Here is a 12,846-nt window from a genome sequence, read left to right on the forward strand (position 1 = left end):
TACTGTTGAAGCATTTTATTCCTCATCAGAATAATGTTTAAATAGGTGTGTTCCAGATACACACACAAATTGGCATGGTAAGTATGAATCTTAGGTCACAAATTAAAGTTGACACATACAGTAATTTTTTAATCATTTTTTGATTACTTTATCAAATATCCTTTTTTTTACATGGTGAAAACTTCCTTTCAAACAATTGGGGGAGGTATTCTTCTTGGTTTTCATCTAGAGTTGCTTTTAAATTTCACAGAATTTTGAAACCAAGTTTTTTGGAACAAAATTAAGAAAAAAAATGAGAAAAGTCCATTAAGTATTTTCAAGGGAGAATAGAATACAGGGAAGAATAGGGAAGTAGGTATTTTCTGATCTTTCAGTACACTGCTGTCTGTGTTCTTCTTGCTCTATCCAGAAGATATAAGATTCATCAGCTCACAGTGCCACATCAAAGCTCTTGGACACATAAGAAAGCTTTTACCTGCTTCCCACAACATTTGGGAATCTGTTAGGTCTATCTGAGATCTGACTGCCTAGTAGACAATGAAACAAGTCTCTTCCCACCTCCTCCTTCTTTTTCTTTACCATAATAATCATGGAAAAAATCTGGGTACTTGCACTTTTGGATTCCTAAACCTATCTAGGAAATTCTGTCATTCTTTTGGATTCCAATTCTAAACTCTGAATAAGACACCTCGCAATATATGTATTTTTGTAATTGCTATAACTTGTTATTAATGATAACATAAGTAACTTGTTTTATGTATGTAATATCCATGCAAAATACATATATGTATTCATATGAATCTATGTATACATATATAGAATGTATTACATACATATACATATATATCTGTATATATATAGCCACTTGTATACTTGTCATCAAATGAATTAATCTCCAAACTTAATCTTATAGTTTTCTACAAAAAAATTGATTCCAACCATGCTGAAAGAATATACTTTATTTAATGAAGTAGCTTATAACTTTTCGTTTATCTCTTTAAAGGCATTTCTTTGACTTTTTTACAATGTCAAGTAGAAGCAGTAAAGAAAGAAGGAATTTTTCTTCAAAATATTTCTATTAGCATCTCTAGAAATATCTGAAAATACGCCATGCATCTTTTCAGAAATTCTCTAAGTGTCCAGAAGCACTAACATGAACTAAGGACTTGTTAGAAGTTAAAATTAAAAAAGGAGAAATGTTTTTAAATTAGAAATTAAAATTATCAGGCACTACTCCAGACCTATTGAATCAGAAATCTGGGAGCAGGGCCCAGAATCCTGTTGTTTAACAATTCCACCAGGTGCTCCTGATGCAGCTAAAGTTTTAGAATTACTATATTTTATTACCCCTTTCTTTTCTCTTTCTCTCCTGTTTGGAAATACATTTTTAAAAAGTATAACAATACATTTATTTATGAATCCTTATTAAGAGAAGAGATATTTAACATCAGTAAATTTCACAGAGATAGAATTCAAAGTCATTTTACACTTCGACTTAAATTATCTCTGTGGCTTCATTTTCTACCACATTTGTGACTTTTTTTTTTTTTCATATGTCAACTTTACTTTCTTTCTCTGGCTTATGATCATGTTCCTTAAAACATTGTTCCTCATATTCCTTAAATTTTGGCAGCACTGATGATCTATAGAAAAAGAGGATTTCTCTGTCATTCTCCCAGCCTTATGGGACTCTAAGTTAGTGACCTATTGTGATGAATTTCCCACCAGGCAAAAGGAGTTTGGATAGTCATAACAGAATAATAAGCAGCTAACATTTTCTTAATATCTAATTGTCTCCACTATAAGTATTACTTTTTATTAAATCTGTAATATTAATTTTCTGAACCAATGCCGACATTATACTAGTATGCTTGTTATTTTTTTCTTGATTTACTGTTTTCTCTCATTAATCATCATTCTATAGTGATTGCTTCCCTGTGTGTATGAATATGTGATACACGTGTACCTACACATTTGCTACTTCCAAGTAACTAAGAATAAGATAACTAAATAACTAAATTTGTTCTCATTTTATGCAGTAAAAATAAACTCTGAGGGGAGCCGGGAATGACTGAGCCATGAGTAATTGAGATTTAATACAGGCCTACTCTGTTGCATGCTTAAGCAGAACACAATTTCATTGAGTGTTCTGAAAGGTACAATTAATCTTGCTTTACTAACTCTGGACATTGGCGTCTTAATTGCAAGAATCATCCACTTTCAAATGCAAGACATGTGTGATGTTCCCTAGATAGGCATGTAGTAAGAGCACAATAATATTTTTGAAATGAGTAAATGAAAGAATTAAACTTTATGAATATAAGATGCTTTGCAAACTGATAGAACCGAACTTACTACAAATGAGAACTATTTGCAATTTATTATATTTAATTTAAGTACAAAACACATATGATTAAAAATAATAATTATTAAATTATGACATTGACTTTCGATTCTGCCTCACTAAGCATATAAAAACAAAAAATGAACAAAATCCTTTACTGGTGTGACTAAAGGAATAATTTTTATTTGGGCCTAGATTTGTTTCCTGATAGCATCTGACTCTTAATGCAGAATATGTTAGTATAAGAGTTTTATTATTTGTCACTACTGAAAACAAACTTGTATAAAAATAATAAATGTAAAACCTGCAAATTGAAGTGATCTTAGATTAGTAATTACTCAATCTTTCTTGCAACAAGTCAGTGTGTAAAGACACACAATTTCAGATTTAATAGATATTTCATATGATTCATATATTTTAAAAATCATAACCTATAAGTAGTAGAACTATTTTTTTTGTTTCAACCCTTTATTTTTGTTTTGTTATTACTCTCCATCTTTACTAATGTTTATGTTCAAGAGTATCTTTATGCATGTTCCTTTAGCAATTTATTTCTTTGGATGTGTTCTCTTTTCATATATTCTACAAAATCCCAGCCAGTAATTACAGATTTTTCAACAAAAGACTTGGCATTCTCTATCCTTACTACTCCTTCCTATGACTGTATTCTTTTCTTTAATACTATTCTTTCTAGTTCTTTGATATTAAGAACTACCTTCTGCTTTCTTGGAAGAGGAGAGTCACTAAATGATTAGGGACTGATCTGAAAATAACTCTTTAGGCTGAAGTGCAAGCATTAAAATCACCAAATTTCAACTTAATTAGAAATGGAGTTGTTCTAATTAACACTTTATACCCAGTAAAATGTAAGCCTTGTAGTTATATGATTGTGTATGTGTTTGTGTGTGTGGAGAGAGATTTTTAAAATTTGGCTTGCGAAGTTTTTAAATTGTTCTTGTTTTTTTCATTGTTCTCTTTTATAAATTCTATGAAAAGGAATCCGTAATTGAAGAAGTTTAGCTAACACTGTATATTTTAATATTTCTTGAAGCATCATGATTCTCAATCTCATAATAAAGCCACAAGAAAATCTGCAGTAAGTAAATAGATTTAAACATTGCATTCTGGAGCTTTTCAAAAACTTTTCACTATTTGTGTTTTGTTAACTGAAATATATTTAAAATTCTCCAGATTTAGTGTCCTAAATAGTTACAAACACACACATACTTAAACATTGTACTTTCTCTTTGTCATTCAGAGAACTTTTAAAAATTTTTCTTAAGTCATGCTACACAAAAAGTATAGTTATGCTACACAAAAAGTATAATTATGACAATGTATTCTATTTAAACACTGAGGTATAAAGGTAGCCAAAATAAAATGTATGCAATAGTTCTTCACAAATAGAAAACAAGGGGGATTGGGGGAGGGTGAAGTGGGTAAAGGGGATTAAATATATGGTAGCTGAAGGAAATGACTCTGAGTAGTAATAACATAATAGAATTTATAGATGTCAAATTATAATGTCCACCTGAAAATTATATAATTGCATTAACCAGTATTACCCCAATAAACTTAAAAATAAATAACCAAATAGAAAACAAAACATGACAGTAGGATTCGTCAAGATTATTAATTCTTGTTACTGTGTTACAGGTGGCAACCACATCATTTAGAGTGAGATATGATGTTGCTTTGAAGTAGAGATTTGCCAATTCATTTGCTGTCAATTAACATTTTAAAAATTTGACTGGTAAAATTATGATTCTATGGAGAAGATGTTAAGAAGAAACATTTTAATCAAAAGAAGTTATTAAATGTATTATTTCATTCAGAGATTACTAATAAATCTCCCTAAAATATGCATCTGAAGACAATTATTAGTTGTTTCTGCCTTATGTAAGTAATTCATTGTCTGTCTCCTCCCACTGGAATCTAAGCTCCATTAGGACAGATTATATTTCTGCTTTATTCATGACTACATCCCCAGTGCCTAGACCATTCTTGGCAATTATAACTGGCTTGCAATAAATATTTGTTGAATGCATGAATAATCATTATGAATTAATAATTTATCGCTTATAAACTTTAAACTTTTTTGACCTTCCTGTCTAACTCTATTATCCCTTTCCCAGATTATCTTGAACTTAAGAGTAGTACCCAGTAAACTACAGATTTAGGGCATATTTCTGAAACTGATGTCTGAAATTATATGCATGAAATCATCAGAACAGGTTGTTTAAAAATGTCTGCTTTGGATCCTACTCCATACCTACTAAATGGGACTCTTTGGTGCTTAGGAATAAGTAAAAAGTACCCCTCAATTATTCTGAGGCACTTAAACTTGAAAACTACAGCCCCTGGCAACCCAGCGGGACTTAGAAGAATTCTTAAGTGCTTCTGCTGTCCCTTCAAGTGAACTGGGTTCCTTGTACTTAACACAGGTTTTTAGAATAATGAAAGGACAGTTTTGGACTTAGGTCACACTCAGCAAATATGGATTGAGTAATTAATTGTGAATCTGAAATCAGACTCTTACGTCACTTTAATTAAAACTTTCTTTTAGCAAAAATATATGTGCAAAATTAATTATCAAAAATAGTACTATTTTGTTATAATTCCAATATAGAGAGGCATATGTAAAAATTATTGACATTATTATCAAACTACATACACTCAAGTTCTCATTGCTTCACAAATATGCTTATGTATTTAGGTATATTTTTACTGTTGGTCTATCTTTGAATGTGTCTACCTGCAATTAACTCCAGTAGAAAGTGGTTAAACCTTATTTCCTGAGATGTATGTCTCTTTCTACATTTCTATAATTTTAATTTTCATTACATAAACATTTATATGGGATAGGACAATAAAGACCAGAAAACAGCTTTACTGTACCTTAACTATATTCTACTGAAGATATTAAAGTTCAGGTTTCTGTCATCTAATGCTGAGTATTATCATCTTCAGCACAGTTGACATTTTGGGCTAGATAATTCCTAGTTAGAGGGGGTGTGGGAGAATGTCTTGTGCATTATAGATGTTTAGCAGCATTCTAAACCTCTACTCACAAGATGCCAGTACCATCCCCCAACCTGTGACAATCAGAGATGTCTTCAAACATTACTCAATGTCCTCCAGAGGGCAGCATCACCCCCCTTGAAACCTATGATCTAAAGGGATCAGAATGGGACTATTCCCATGATATGATCTTAAATGGCATTAAACAAAGTTATGGGAGTTTACGTCATCTTATAATCATAAACCTGATTAGTTGAGCTCAAATTATTTGTGCATGAAGTTTCAACAATTTGGTTAAGTATTAATCTACTTCATTGCACCTGTTAAAGATGAGAGCAAATTTTATATCACAAATTTAACTGGAGAGGTTGTTGTCTAGTGAATTCAATATTACTGTTAACCAATGCAGGTAATGCTACAAGAACTAGAGTTGTTCATCATTATATGTATTTAAATGATCTGAATTACACTACCCGTACATTATTTTATCTAATTATACAATAAGCGGCTATGGCAGTGAGGCAGTGGCTATTAAACAGCAGGTCCTTGGAGAACTACAAATGTAATAATAAATGTAATAATCATTACATTCTACTGTGTGATCAAGTTGGCCTTAATACTAGATGTTTACAGATTAATGATAGAAGGACACTTTTTATATTGTCATGGAGCAGGAGCCATCATTAAGCAGAATTGCAGCAAAAGTAATACCAGTCACAAGTTCCTGGGATGCAGCCATGATATCAAAATTGAAGCAATGCTTGTGCCTATAAATGCTTCCAAAGGCTATGTGCAGGATGATTGTGGTAGTATATTCCAACTGGTGTGTAATCACTGTATTTTAAAAACATCTTTATAAAATGAGACTTAGCAAGGAAATGTTGACAAAGACATACCACCCCTATATGATATTTTATAAACTGATTCTTCTCTGAGTATAAAACAATATTCAGACATAAAGTTAAGAATCACAGCAACAAATAGGAATATTTAACAGAAGCTAAGATAATTGATAATCATAAACTACTCTTGCTGTGCATATGGTACAAAGAAAATCTATAAAGCAACAGTTTAGAATTAGAGCCAAATTATGAACAACACAATATTAATACATCTGCTGTTGATTTGCAACTTAATTTTTGGATCGAAACTTTTAAAATAATTTCACTGAGGTTAATCTTAATAGAAGTTTATATCTTTACCAAAAAGTGAAAAGTCAGAAAATCAAAATGAAATACTTGAATAGTATAATCAAATATTTATATAGAAATTTTTATGTGTCTGGCCCTCTTCTATAATATAGAAAAAATTTTAAAACTTCTTTGGATAATTTATGGAGTTATTAACATTTATTATCACAATGGGGGTTAAAAGTACAGGAAAGACAAGTATAAACAACCAAACAAAAAGCAAGATATTTAGACAGAAATTTGAGGTACACATTTTCGTGGCATTCTTATATTTAGAGATATGATTTGACTCAATTTTCTGACTTCATCGTTTGTAAATTTTGGGGAGGAAGAGAAAATTACATGAACCTATTCCAAAGTCTGGTGTATCAGTAATACACTACCTTTGCCATTCTTTCTCTTCCTTCATTTCAAATATGAGAATGCAGTCTTACTATGCTCTGCCATAATTTGCCAACCTAATAATTGATGTGGCAAGACCTTGCTGGGAGGCATAGGTGTCTAGTACTGTATGTGACATGTAGGTATTCAATAGCTTTGATCAGTTAATAAATTAATATATTTTTGCAAAAAAGATTACATGTAATAAGCGAGAGTGCTCACATATTTAATACATATAATAGTTATAGTAACTTTTGATCACAAAATATATGCCGGGAATATTCTAAGTCCTTTTTTTATAAATTTTATATATATATATTTTATATAATTTTTTTTTCTCTCTTACTTTTATTAGCATTTATTTGATGCTGAATTTTCTCCTGGGCCATTAGGTTTTGTTTTGTTTCAGTTTCTTCTGGGATATCTTTTTCTTCTGTGCAACCTTCTCTTTAGAAACAGTCTGCTCTTTTTCAGTCAGGATCATCTCAGTGTGGCAGAGGGAGCTCAGGTTCAGGTTAATCAGTCCTGAGCTCTGTAAGTTCTGCACAGCATGTTGGGAGCTCTGTTCACCTGAATGTACTCAACGACCAGACAATTTACATCTATACCCTTAAATTCAACATTACCCTCTGCATTTTCAAGCACGTGCAGCAAAAATTCAGCACTCTTTTTGGGCCACTGACCCTGTGTCCAGCCCCATTGTTTGGCCTGGGCACATCTACCAACTCTAGCATTGTAATGATAGAATGGCACACATTATTTCTATAAAGTGACACCCTTCAGATACTTTGTGGCTTTTTTGGATGTGCATTCTTTTGATGGTGTGGACAGTTTCACAAGTATTCTGAAAGTAAACACAAAGATTTGAACCTCTCGATTTGCGTGATTTTGTGGGATTTTCTGGGTCAAGTGAATAGTGAACCATTTTTAGAGGTCATCTCAGGCTGCTTATGAGAAAAGTCTTTAGTCCTTTAGAAAAATTGCGTTATTCGAAATTCAGAATATTCTCTGATAAAGGGATTTTTATTATTCTCCTTTTACGGTTGAGGAAATAGTGGCAAATTCTTGTCTAATAGCTTCCATCTAACATATGGGAACCTGGGATTTAATCCCAGATAGGACAATACACACTCATATCTATTGTGATACACTCTTCTCTACTCAAATTTTTATGAAGATATCATTCTTTATACTGTCGGAAAAAGAATATTGCAAATGTATATAGTATCAATTATATATCCATAAATACTAAGTCACAAATGAGGGGCCTTTTTTCATTCGCTGTGACTACATTCAGACAGATTACAGCAGATATGATATCCTGAGAAGAGTTATTTTTGAGTTTGTCATATGGTAAGGCAGAACATTAATTTCTACTTTCTGCTGTTGGAGGATTTGGGGATGGATCCCATTGAGACTGTTATCTGATTTTCAAAGAAATCATGACCATTTTTGTGATAGCCCTATTGAATAGATCTATTGACATCATCTTGGCATAAATATAGCAATTTTGTGATAAAGCTCTAAGAAGTGTTATCTCCTGTGTTCCAATGATCAGTTAACTTTCAACTGTACTGCCTACATGGCAAACCTATTGCAGAGAGCAGAGATCACTCTGGAACAAAGTCCTTTCTTTAATATTGGGATCGCATAGTCATTATTTGACATTATAAATTCATTGGATGTTGATTAATGTCAATGCCCAGTACAATAGTAGGAAATGCATAAAGGATGTTAAATATTGAAAATACTTTAGAGTAATAAACTCTTAATTCATTGATCAATTTAAAATAGCACTAGGGAAAGTCACTTGATATAAGTTTGAAAACAATGTTCATTACAAAGAAAACAAATGTAACTATGTTAAAAATCTAAAGAGATGCAAGATGTTTGCTGCTTTTTTAAATTTTTTATGGTGATTTAAAAATTTTTAAATTCTGTTTTATTTGTGTAAGTTCGTCATTGTTTCACAAGGATTCGCATATGTCTTTTAATTGAAACATTTATGGAAGATAGTGTGTTAGAGTAGCAAGTACTGGAATAGAGTGTGTTATTTTGAGTTTAATCATAGCCCAGATACTAAGTCGTTAGTGGTATCATTTAGGACAAGTCACTTATCCTCACTGCAGTTCGAGTTTCTTATTCTCTAGAAAAATAATAGTTTTTAAAAAATCTCTTAAAAGTCTAAGATTCTAATGTGAACATTGTCACCTGAAGATGTAAGATATTGAAATTCGTTCATATGGTATAATTTTGAGTGGTATATGTTTCCCCAGGATAAACAGTTTTGAGTGGGGAAAAATAACTGTTAATAGCCACTTCCTAAATTAAAATTTTACTAAGATTAGAAGTGATAACAATTTTCTGATGCCATAGTAACCTAGAAGTCAGGCACACCTCTCTAGGGAAAGAATAATACATTTCTATTCAACAATATATTGTTCTTTAAAGTTCTCTATATTGGAATTGAATAATGCAAGTCATCTAGGAATTCGAAAGAAAATGGGATATTTGTATTCTTATTTTGTCATCTCAATTTTCTTCCCATCTATATGATAAATAATTATAAATTAATGTAGGAAATGAGATATGATCTTTACTCTGTCAGATCAATATGAGATAATGTATCTAGGTATGACTGTATGTACAGGGTATGTGTCTGAGGGTAACAAAGTCAATTAATTTAAGCAGAGTTGTTTTAAATGTGTACAAAAAGAGGGGAGAAAAGGCAACATTAAATAACTAGGTAATTATTGAAATAGTTTGTTTTGTGTCAGTTTTTTAAATATACGACACCAAAACTCAGTTTAACTAGTAATTCACACAGTAAATGTAGATAGTAATATGTAAATAAATTTCTAATTATACAAAAATAGTGAATTTAGCACTCCGGCCTACATAAGTTTCTGTTGGAAAATTGCTACTTTATAGGGCTATAGCTAACCCAATTGTCAAGTAAAAGTAATTAGTGACTTCTTTATTTTACGTGAATACACAGATATGTAGTCTAATATCCCAGTGTGAAGAACAAAGTAGAAATGTTTAAAAGTTAAAGAGTTTTTCAAAAATGATGATGATATTTAATTTCAAAAAAAATACAGAAGTAGTGGTGGGAAAGTTTTCTTATACCCATGGTTTAATAGATAAGCTCTTGTGTCTTGTCATGAAGAAAACGATGATAGGGATAAATAGACAGGCACAGTCTTAATACGAACTTACTTTTTTAAAAAAAATAATAATTTCCTAGATCTAAGTCAATACAGAATTCTTTATAAAAATTTAGTGTACATTTATCTTTCAAATAGCATCTTCTTTAAAGTTTCTTTGTTAGCTTCTGAGACACATGTCTTACTGATTCTTCATTTTATTTTGCTTCACTCCTTACTTTTGTTCCTTTTCATCATTCTTCTACAGATAATTTAACAATACCTATTTTCAGGGAACCATTCATGAATGTCTTTGTTTCCACATATGTCTTTCTTATCAATTTGACAGTATTCCCAGGCTTTAACTATAAATCATTTATCTAAGCTAGATATCAATTTTGAGTTGTGCTTATCAACTTTTAGTTAACGAATATTTCCAACATATTGTTAAAAAAAAAAAAAGAGTCACTTGTCTACAAGCTATTTTTCAAAATCTTTTCCCTTTTCCTGTAATTTCTTCCTGAAATTACTCTTTAATAGTCCTATTTCATCAATCAGGGATCTTTCTTTTTTTAATGACCGAGTCCCCAACCCAAACTGGCATAGGGTTTGGGGTAGGAAGAAGTTTCTATTTTCTTATGTAAATCAAATGTACAAATTTACACTTCAATCATCAGTCTATAAATGTCTCTCTAGACCTATCATCTCACAAGAACTTGATATTAAACCTTTAACATTATTTTTTCCAATTTAGAGATTGTGACTTGTGGTTTAAAGTTTAAATCTCTGATTACTAATCGGTTTGGTTATTCTTTCATAGGATTGTGGCTATTTGTATTTTTTCTTCATTGAAGTACCAGTTAAATTTTTTAGCACACTACTGGATTGATACCTCTTTATATAGTCTATGTACTAATCCTTTAGAGAATTTGTGGTGCAAATAATTTCTTCCAGTTAGCATAATTGAATTTATCAATATTTTCATTTATGATTTTTACATTTTTCATCTTGTTCATTAATACTTTCCTATCTCAAGAAGGCAAAAATGTTCTCTTCAATTTTCTTGTTTTGAATTAACATTTTGCTGGGGTTCTGTTTATGGATTCCCTTATATATTCCATGGGTTTATTTGTCCTATGTCAATACCATATAGTCATAATGACACTTTAAAAATATATTTTTGTTTGCACTTTCATGTGCATTTCAATATTAACCTGACGAGTTCCACTTAAGATTTTTTTTATTTTATTTTATTAAGACTATAGGTCAATCTGAGATTTTATTAAATTTATAGGTCACTATTGAATCTTCTTATCCCTGAACATAACATTTCTCTCCATTTATTTTGATGTATATTCTCTGATAGATGTAGTCCTGATTTCTTTATATTTTTATTATAAATATAATCGATTTTTAAAATATTTTTCACACTCATTGTACCTGGTACTTATAAATATAATTAATTTTATGTATTTACATCCAGAAACTGCTAAAACTCATTAAATATAATAATTCATCTGTAGATTCTACAGTATTATCTATATGAAAATACATTAATACAAATATATACCTATGTAATATGTGCAATAGCATGTGTAGATTATCTGCATTTACATATATGTATCAAACATCATATATAATCAAATTATTTTTAAAGTAACTTGTTATATCATTAATTCAAAATAATATCTATGATTTTTCTTAACTTTTCTTTAACTTCTGAACGTATTATAATAACACATCATGGCATATAATTAGTTTACAGGATGGTGAGTAATATTAATATTCAAATAATGCTGTATTAGATTTTATGAGGAAAGGATTATGGTGGGATGGATTAGTTGAAGATGAGTTCATGGAAGAATTTATACTGCAGAGGTAAAGTGAAAAAGAATGGATATGATATTCAAGAGAAGGAAAAACATATAAGCATATTCTTGGAAATATATATTTATCTACAAACATACATACATACCTGCATACATGCACATATATTACTAACGTGAATAGTCAGTGACCTATTACTTTTGTGGAATGGAGTTAATTGTGTGAACTTGTATAAAGTCCTGCCCAAATATAAAATGAGAACTCAATAAAAAAGTAAAAGTTACCATGGGTATTTAAAATTAATGCTTACAATGTACAAATTGAAGAAAGTTTTTTTATTCAGTATAAATTCTGTTTAAAGGTTTTAGAGCGACTAATAATATTTGAACTGATGTGCTGAATGAATAAATTGCATATATATACTAAAGAGACACATATATGAGATAAATAATTGTGAATATACAAAAACTAGCATTTTTCCATAAGAAATTGAAATCCACAAAAGGATAGTCAGAAAATTAACAAGGTTCAGCAAACATCCTTTTGTTAGTCTGTGAATAATAAAGAGCTAGTTACCAACCTAAAGTCTGTGTAATGAATATGCATCCAAAGAGTTGTACATTTTTACAAAATAAAAATTGGTCACCGTGATTTTTATTCATGTGTGACATCTTTCATTGTATGTGGTTCCTTCATTTGTCCAGTTGTGATTAAATAAATTCCTGATATACTTAGGAATAGTTGTTTCTAAAGATAAGGAATCTCATAGTTGACACCCAGGAATGTTGATTGTGTAAATCTATATGGAATTTTTGGAATGAAAAATAATTGTCAGTATGTTAGAAATACTTGTATCTATGAGTGACAAGAGTATTTTCTTCTTCAACAATTTCTTAGAAGAACATTTACAATTAAAAATATATTTAGTATTTCTTTA

Source organism: Pteropus vampyrus, unplaced genomic scaffold, assembly GCF_000151845.1.
Source record: "Pteropus vampyrus isolate Shadow unplaced genomic scaffold, Pvam_2.0 Scaffold148, whole genome shotgun sequence".
Classification (NCBI taxonomy): Eukaryota; Metazoa; Chordata; class Mammalia; order Chiroptera; family Pteropodidae; genus Pteropus; species Pteropus vampyrus.